Genomic DNA, 10,397 nt, shown 5'->3' on the forward strand with positions numbered 1-10,397 from the left:
AGTCCTGATGCCATGTTTTTCTTCATATAAGCCAGCTTCTAGGATTATTTGCTCAGCATAGAGGTTGAATAAGTATGGTGAAGAGTACAACCCTGTTACACACCTTTCCTAATTTTAAACTATTCAGTGTTGCTATCTTCTGTTCGAACAACTTGGAAATAGCAGTCAAGAAGTATATGATGACTTCTGGTCAGGGAGCACTCAGGTTGATTCATCCTTCCTCTTGCCATGGATTCTTGCAACTCGGAAAAGGCGGAATTTGGTGCTATGGAGAATTTTTTGGTTGAATATAACAGTGTATTCGAAAAGAAACTGGAAGAGTACTATTGTAACACCAACACATCAGTTGAATTAAAACTGGTTTATTTTCCTGAAGATCTTAACAATGACATTGAGACTGTCTTCTTGAATATACTCAGCATCTCTTTGGAGATGATGAAACTGCTTTTGGATACAATGGTTTAAAGATCCTCTTATACAATATTGCTGGTAGCTTGTCAACAATGTTCAGTATTGAATATGCATCTAAAGTTTATGAGAACTTTGATTGTGTGGAGGCTGATGACTCTGAGGGCAAAATTGGACAGATCATTCCACTTGGATTTTGCACAAATACAAATGACTTTCTTTCTTTGCTGGAAAAGGAAGTTGATCTCAAACCATTAGGATCCTTACTCTATACCTACTCTGTTCTCAGTCCAACAGGAGGAGAAAACATTACCTTTCAGATTTACAAGGTGGACATGACATGTAGAGGATTTCGAGAATACCATGAAAAGCTGCAGACCTTTTTGATGTGGTTTATTGAAACTGCTAGCTTTATTGACATGGATGATGAAAGATGGCACTACTTTCTAGTATTTTAGAAACATAATAAGTATGGAGCTACTCTCTTTGCAACCGTAGGCTATATGACAGTCTATAATTACTATGTGTACCCAAACAAAATTGGGCCACATGTAAGTCAAATGCTGATATTGACTCCATTTCAAGGTCAAGGCAGTGGTGCTCAACTTCTTGAGACAGTTCATAGATAATTGCATTGATTCTACTTCAGTTCTTGATGTTACAGTGGGAGCTCCATTCAAAAGCTATGTGGAATTAAGAGACTTTGTGCTTGAGAAGCTTTGTCAAGACTTGCCTTACCCCCCACCCCTCCTGGGGAAAGTTTAATGCAAAGATTCAATGAAGATATGGCAATAGAAGCACAAAAGAGGTTTAAAATTAACAAGCAACATGCTTGAGGTGTTTATGAAATTCTTTGACTACTAGTAACTGACATGAGTAATACTGAACAGTACAGAAACTATAGACTGGATATTAAAACATGAATGATTAGCCCATATAAGAAAATGCAGAGAGATCTTACTAAAATGAGAAAATGTCTGAGACCAGAAAAACTGACAAACCAGATGAACCAAATATAAATAAGTATGCAGCATGAACAACTGGAAGAAATCTGTCAGGAACTTGTAGATTACCAACATGTCATTGAACAATGTACTCAAGAGTAAAAATTCTACTACTATGTACAGGCAGTTTGCAAATTTCTGTATATTGTGCTGTGAAAAATCCTGTAATCCCATGATGACTTTAAATTTAATATCTTGTAACATTTTACTTACATCAAAAATTATCTATCTAAACAAACAAACAAAAATAAATAAATGATGTATTGTATCAGGCAAATCTGTTGTACAAGACATATTTAAAGTATTTAAGAACAAAGACATCAGTTTGACAATTAAAATGTATTTGATCCAGGCTATGGTATTTTTAAAAGACTCATATGCATATGAAAATTGAACAATTAATAAGGAAAACTGTAAAAAAATTTATGAACTTAAATAATGGTTTGAAGAAAATTTTTAAAAGGCCATGGACTGCCTGAAGAACAAACAAATTTATGTTGCAAGAAGTACAGATAGAAAGCTCACTAGAAGCTAGGATGTCAAGACTTCATCTCTCATACATCAGACTAGTTATCAGGAAGGACGAGTGTCTGGAGTAGGATATCATATTTGGCAAAGTGAATGGTCAGTGGAATAGTGGAAGTCTCCCAACAAAATGGATCAGCAAAAAGGAACAGCAATGGCTTCAAATGTAAAAACGATTGTGAGGATGTCTCAGGACAGGGCAGTATTTGGTCTGTGGTGCATAAAGTAACTGAGTTGGAACTGATTCAGTGACACGTAACATCAATAAAATTCAAATTGTTTTTAGTGACTAAATATTTATAAGTAGTCTGCCTACCCTTCTTCTGAGTTTGTCTCAGTCTGGAATCTCAGCTGAAATCTTACCCTCTGGGTGTCTTTCTTGTATTTAAAATATAGGTAGTATAGCTTCCAGCATCATAGCAAGATGCAAGTCACGTATGTACAGTAAACTGACAGATGAGTAAATCTTTAATCCTGTCACAATCCTGTACTGATACATGGGCGATTCCCAATGGTGTGGCAAGAGATAAGAGATCAAATATATAGGGATACAAGGATAGAGAGCTGAGCAAAGAAATAGAGAACCACAGTCTCCAAGAAAGAAAAGCTGGTTGGGCATTGTTTTCTTTACTAGAGGTACTTACACTGTGAAATTACTAGATTCAGAGAACTATACATATCAAGAAATATGAAAATATCAAAGGGATGCCAGCCCAACAGATGCAGAAAGGATACGGAAGCTTTCCCCACAGCTTGTGTGTTGCTGTGATGCTGGAAGCTACACCATGGGTATTTTAAGTACCAGTAGGATTGGCAAAGTGGCAGCATCAATGAGCTCAAGAGTGGCAACAATTTTGAGGTAGTCCCAGAACAGGCCAGTGTTTTGTTCTGTTGTGCAAAGGGTTGCTGTGAGTCAGTACCAACTCAATGGCACATAATAACAACAGCAAGAGTCACCAACAGTGGACAGGTTATAGCTGGGCTTCAAGACAGAAACAGTCTAAGAAGGAGAGATGGACTCCTTCTGAATATTTACTCACTGAAGACCTTATGAAAGACAGTGAAGCATTGTCATCACCAGAGTATTGAACCACTTATCCTGGCTTCAGTGACTGGATGATCAGAGATCAACCAGAAGTAAAAAGAAGAGGGGGAAAAAAAAAAGTATTCTCATACAATTTGATGAACTTGACCTACACCTATGAAAGCAGTAGCTCAAAAGAGGGAACAAGTCCTTACAGCAAGAATCATTCCCACCCCCTCCACACACAGAGTAGACAGGGATGGGCAACTTGGACATTGGCTACCCAAAATGGGGGGTGGGGTGCTACAAAGGCAAGAAGTGACTGGCTTACAAGCTTTCAAGAGGGAACCTAGATCCAGAGGGCCTGGAGGAAGGTAGAATCTCCAGTGAGTAGTATTCAATCTGTCTAGGTAGGGTTGATGCAATGAAATGCAGATGGGTGTCTTGTGATACAATATTGAATAACTGTTATCAGGACTGATTGTGAGGGTTGGAAATGTAAAGGTAGACATTTTATAGCAAGGAAGGGAGTGATTAACTTTTCAGTCTAGGAGCGGAGGTCCCTAGGACCATCAAGGGAGAAGAGCAGAGAGCAGGACCCAGAGAAGCAGTGATGCCTGAAATGGAGCCAGAGATGATGACGTGGAGTGATGGAGCAGCTGGAGACTTTAGATCCAGAGAGGGAAAGCGACTGGGTGCTGAAGACCTGGGGGGTACGGGGGGAAGGATTGCATGGAGGGGATTGTAACCATGGCAATGAGAGACAATATACAATAGAATGAATGTAAAACTAATGTTCTCCCATGTAAACTATCACATAATTCACAATAAAACATTAAAAAAAACAGAGTATTGAACACTGAAACATGATGAAACCCACCAGTATATTTTCAGATATAGTGCCAGATGATGATGTCTTCAGGGTGGAAGTCACTTAAAATAGGACTGGAGAAGAGCTGACTCCTCAACCAGAGTTGATGGTGATAGCACGAATGGAGTGAAGCTTTTGGGACCTTCATTTTCTGATGAGGCACAACTCAAAATTAAGAGAAACAGTTGTAAAAATCCATTAATAATCATAATATGGAATGTACAAAGTATGAATCTAGGAAAATTTGAAGTTGTCAAAATTGAAAAGGAATGTATAAATATCGATATTCTAAGCATTAGTGAGCTGAAGTTGATTGGAATTGGCCATTTTGAATCTGAGAAACACATTGTTTACTAGGCCAAGAATGACAAATTGAAGAGGAATAACATCACATTCATCATCAAAAAGAACATACCAAGATCTGCCTTGAAGTACAATGCTGTCTTTGATAGGATAATATCCATAAACCTATAAGGAAGACCAGTAACATCATTATTATTCAAATTTACACAGCAATCACTAAAGCCAGTGATGATGAAATTGAAGAATTCTACCAACTTCTTCAGTCTGAAATTGATCAAACATACAATTGAGATGTATTGGTAATTACTGGTGATTGGAATGCAAATGTTGGAACAAAGAGAAAGGATCCTTAATTGGAAAATGTGGCCTGGGTGATAGAAACGATGCTGGAGATCAAATGATAGAATTTTGAGAGACCAGTGATTTCTACATTGCAAATACCTATTTGAACAACATAAAGGATGACTGTAAACATGGACCTCACCAGATGGAATACACAAAAATGAAACTGACTACATCTGTGGAAAGAAATAGTTGAAAAGCTCCATATCATCAGCCAAAACAAGGTTGGGATAGACTGTGGGATAGTTGCTTTTATGCAAATTCAGGCTGAAGCTATAGAAAAGTAAAACAAGTCTATAAAAGCCAAAATATGACTTTGAATATATCACAATTGAATTTAGAAAACATCTCATAAACAGATTTGATACATTAGACACTAAATATCGAAGAAAGAAAGAGTTGTGGGATGACATAAAGAATATTATACAGGAGGTAAGCAAAGTCATTCAGAAAACAATAAAGAATGAAAGGACCAAAATGGATGTCAGAAGAGACTCTGAAACTTGCTATACAGTGCAGAGTGATGTTAGAGCAAATGGAAGAAATGAGGAGGTGCAAGAGCTGAACAGAAAGTTTCAAAGGACAACTTGAGACAGCAGTCAAATCTTAAAACAGAATATGCAAAGATGGAGTTAGAAAACCAAAAAGGAAGAACATACTCAGAATTCCTCAAGCTGAGAGAACTGAAAAATTAATTCAAGCCTTGACTTTCATTATTGAAGGATTCTATGGGCAAATTATTGAAGAAAGCAGAAAGTGTCAAAAGAAGATGGAAGGGATGCAAAGAGTCATTGTACTAGAAAGAACTGATGGTCAACCATTTTAAGAGGTAACATGTAATTAAGGACCAATGATCCTCAAATAAGAAGTCCAAGATGCATTGAAAGCATTGCCAAAGAATGAGGCTCCAAGAGTTGATTGAAAACAAATTGAAGTCTTTCAATAAACTGATGAAGCACTGGAGCCATCACACTTCTATGCCAATTGACTGGAAGAGATCCACATTTGTGCCCATTACAAAGAGAAATGATGCAACAGAATGCAGATATTTTGGACAATATTGTTAATATCTCATGCAAGCAAATTTTTGCTAAAGATGATTCAAAAATGGCTGCAACCATATGTTGACAGAGAACTTCTAGAGGCTCAAGCCAGATTTAGAAGAGGATGTGGAATGAGGGATATCTTTGCTGACATCAGATGGATTTGGCTGAAAGCAGAGAATACCAGAATGATGTCTGCTTTATTGACTACAAAAAGGCTTTCAATTGTGTGGATCATGACGATCTCTATGAACAACATTGCGGAGAATGAGTATTCTGGAACACTTAACTGTGCTTATGTGGAACATTTACATAGACCAAGAAACAGTTGTTCGAACATAGCAAGGGAACACTGAATGGTTTAACATTATAAAAGGTGTGCACCAGGGTTGTATTCTTTCACCATACTTATTCAACTTGTATGCTGAGCAAATAATACAAGAAGCTGGATTATATGAAGAAAAATGTGGTATCAGGATTGCAGGAAGACTCATTCAAAACTTGTTATATGAAGATGATACAGCCTTTCTTACTAGAAGCAAGAATGTCTTAAAGTACTCATTGATGAAGATCAAATATCACGTGCTTCATTATAGACTGAATCTCAATGTAAACAATTCTAAAAGTCTTCACCAGTGGACCAATAAATGACATCACTACAAGTGGAGAACAGATTGAATTTGTCAAAGACTTCATTTTGCTGGGACCAACCATAAACACTCTTGGAAACAGTAGTCAGGAAATAAAATAACAAATTGCATTAGGCAAATGTGTTGCACAAGATCTCTTCAAAGTGTTCAAGAGCAAAGACATCAGTTTGAGGACTAAGGTGCTCCAACTCATAGTATTTTCAATTATCTTATATGCATGCCAAAGTTGGACAGTAAATAAAGAAGACAGTAGAATAATTGATGCATTTGAGCTATAGTGTTAAAAGTACCATGGACTGACAAGAGAACAAACTCATGTCTGTTAGAAGAAGTGCAACCAGAATGCTCCTTGGAAGCCAGGATGGGCAGACTTCATCTCTCATACTTCAGACATATTATCAGAAGTGACCAGTCCCTGGAGAAGGATATCATGTTTGGTAAAATGCAGGGTCGGAGAAAAAGAGGAAGACCCCCAATGAAATGGACTGGCACAGTGGCATCAGTGATGGGCTTAAATGTAACAATGATTGTGAGGTTGGGGCAGGATTGGGCAGTGTTTCATTGTGTTGTGTATAGTGTCACTATGAGTCAGTATCAACTTGATGGCACCTAACAACAAGAAAAACAAAATATGAGAGAATAAAATTCTGTTTGTTAAAATCATCTACTTCTGGTATTTCTGTTTTAGCAGAACTAGGTAATTAAGACAGTGTCTTATTATTAAATTGACTAATACTATCATTTCTGATCACATGAGTTTTACTCAACTAAACTACTCCAAGGATTTTAATGATGTTCCCAGCTCTTTGATATTCATGACCCATACTCTCCCCTGTAAGTAGGTGATAATCCTGTAGCAGAGAAACATTTCAGCAGTTAATGTGATTTTATTAATGTAATTAAACCAATGGACAATAACAGGGAGGAAAAAAAATGGCTTTAGCAACCATTTCAGTTGTTTACAATAAAAATCACTGTGGGCTTCATGAAAGATAACTATCCTTTTCAATTTCAAAATGGATTCACTTATTTCTTATGTCCTCCTGGCAATTTACATTGTTTGAATGTTCATCAGTCTTTATATTAGGGGCAGGGTTACTGGGTTTTATGCTGCAACCATCCCCAAGACTGCTTTAATATTCTTACCTGTAGTTGGACTTTTCTCACAGGAATTCCACCTCTATAATGTCAGTTTTTAAGGTGGTGGGCAGGGAGGGGGAAGAAAAGAAAGGGGCTTGAAACCACTCAGGGTTTCCAATGATAGTGTGTACTTTTCCCCTATATTAACCAGATCTCCTAAAGATTTACACCCTCGGAAACCCTGTACAGGGTCGCTATGGGTCAGAACTGACTCAATGGCACTTAACAACAACAACAAAACCAGATCTAGTAAAGTTGCTTGTTTATTTTTGACAAATACATTTTTTACCTCTACAAGGGACCCATAGTCCCACTGCAGAGTTTTGACTTGAAGGTGGCTTTGACCCCCACTCTCAGTCCCTAGGGTCTGGCAATGTTCATTCAGAGGCATGGGGTTCTTCATCATAGGGCTAGTGGATGAAGGAACCAGAGGTTGGCATTGTTGCTTTGGCTTCAGATTCTTACCAAGATTGTCATCTCTTTTACTTCCATCCTGACAAACACTAAGTCCACCCACATCTTCTTTCAGGTTACCCTTAAGGTGTTTTTGGACAGTTGTCCTACAAAGTTTTCAGGTTTATTTTCTCTCTTCATATGCTTCTCATGTTTTAGAACCTCTTCTCTCTAGTTATCTCAGTTTTGAGATAATGTACTTGTTGCAAGAGGGTAGTGTATATAGTATGGTGAAAGAAACAGCATCACCCTGATTATTTTCCAGATGTATTAGTCTAGCTGCACTGCTTTCTTTCCTGCTGGAATTTTGTACAAAGCTCTATGAACTTAGTTGGGTTATGATCCCGCATTGTCATGGAATCAGGGTCATGTGTAGCTTTCAACTCATGAGTGATTAGAGATCATGCCCAGAGGGTTAGGGGAAGAGGGGGTGCAGAGAGAAGGGGATAATAAAGATTATTGGGAGGTGACTTCCACATATACCACATGCAATGCCCAGTCAGGCCACCTCCTCTCAGTCTTCATTCTCCCTCTCTTACTCATTTTCACTGTCCTCATGGCCTGAGAAAGAGGATCTGCTGGGGCAACACGCAGGGCTCTGATTGGGGCTCCTGCCTGTGGAGGACAGAAGCTTCAGTTAGCAGTTAAGTGGCTGGGTTTCCTCATTTATGCTCCATACTTGCTGTTCATTCTTCCTAAGTTGTTTCCTCCTTTTCCATTTTTGCACACTTATGGAGAGTTTCTAGCTGCATACCTTGCCTGTGGTGGCAGTTATTTTGTATTTCAGTCACAGCCACACACAGGACTATCTACTGTCACTTATAACCTCTCCAACCTTAGCACCTCTTGATAATACCTCTTAATGTGTATTTTCCTGGGCATCAGTAGCCAGTTGAATTGCCCAGATTATTTTCCTTCCCACAATCACTACCTCTTCCACAGCCTGTTCTTCATGCTTATGAAGATTTGTGCTTTCCCACAACTGTGCTTGCTGTCGGGCATTTTTGGAGCATCCATGTGCTCATGGCAGTCCAACCCATTAAGCATGTGGACCAGACCTCCCTACAGAATTCCCAGGATTTCCCCTGGCAGATGCTTCACCTCAACTCACACTTTCCTTGATCTATGGGATGCTTGACAATTTTCTTGGCATGGATCAGTAGCTTGAAATTTCCCTAAGGCAGAGTCAGATGAGTATAAGGTAAGCAACTCCCTGAGTGGTGGCAAGGAGTTTATTAAGGAAGATTTATAAACAAGGCAAGTCCTGGCCAGACTCAGGCAAGACAAAGGTAATTTAGCAATCAGAAGTAGATTATCATAAAGCAAGGATGACTATATTCTGTCTCACAAAGCCTGTTCCTCCCCATGTTTGTGTATTTAAAAAAAATATATCCATAGTATATTTAAAACTGTTGCAACATTACCAATGAAAAATAAATACAATTTGAATATAACACATGTTACTGGAAAATAGATAGATATGGAAAACACGTAGAAGTTATTGCCAACAGTTGTTAATGGAAAACTGATAGTTGGGGGTGATGAGAACTGGAGGGAGAAACCAATGAACTAGACATGTTGGAGGGATATATCAACATGATGTGGAACAATGGTGTAAAGAAAGAAAAGTAGCTATGATTCAAAAGAACTCTGATACAAACTCTGACCCCTAGTACACAAGACATTGGATATCCAGCAGGCTCTGCCCCTCCTACCTAACTTCACCCACTATCATGGCTTTAAGTCTTTATACCAGCAGGTTTCAGATCTACCTTATCAGCTAGACTCATCTTCTTGGATTTCAGGCTACCACTCTTACAGCACCAGCTAGACCATGCACAGAAACCTTAAGTTCAACTTACTACAAATTAAAGTATTATCTGTCAGTCCTTCATCCTGACTCCAAGCTTCCATCTCCTCCTGTTGAGTTGATGGCTTAATCTTCCACAGAGCTATTCATAGAAACCTAACTTTCTGGTTTTGTTATGTGCCATTGAGTTGGTTCCAACTCATAAAGACTCTCTGTACAACAGAACAAAACACCACCTGGTCCTGCTCCATCCTCACAATTGTTTCTATGTTTGAGCTCATGGCTGCCACTACTGTGCCAATCCAGCAAATTGGGAGTCTCCCTCTTTTTGTTTACCTTCACTGTACCAAACATGATTTCCTTTGACAAGGATTGATATCTCCTGATAATATGTCCAAAGTAGGAGAGATGAAGTCAGGCCATCTTGACTTCGAAAAAGAATTCTGGTTGTACTTCTTCTAACACAGATTTGTTTGTTCATCTGGCCGTACATGGTACTTTTAATATTCTTCTCCAACACCATAACACTAACTCTTCTACTACCTTCCTTACTCATTGTCCAACTTTTACATGCATATGAAGCTATTGAAAATATTATAGCTTGGGTCAGGCACACTTCAGTCCTCAAACTGATATCTTTGCTCTTCAACACTTTAACAAGGTCTTGTGCATCAGATTTGCCTAATGTAATATGTCATTTGATTTCTTGAATGATGCTCCCATGAGTTTTGATGGTGGATCCAAGCAAAATTCAGTCTTTGATAACTTCAATCTTCTCTCCATGTATCTTGAAGTTATTGGCTCAGTGGTGACAATTCTTTAAA

At 38.4% G+C, this 10,397-nt stretch overlaps 1 pseudogene; it reads left to right on the forward strand.

Moving 5' to 3' along the window:
• The first annotated feature begins 264 nt into the window (after positions 1–264).
• On the forward strand, positions 265–1,514 carry LOC102837430 (annotated as a pseudogene).
• The last annotated feature ends 8,883 nt before the right edge of the window (positions 1,515–10,397 follow it).

This window comes from Chrysochloris asiatica, unplaced genomic scaffold (assembly GCF_000296735.1).
Source record: "Chrysochloris asiatica unplaced genomic scaffold, ChrAsi1.0 scaffold00335, whole genome shotgun sequence".
Lineage (NCBI taxonomy): Eukaryota > Metazoa > Chordata > Mammalia > Afrosoricida > Chrysochloridae > Chrysochloris > Chrysochloris asiatica.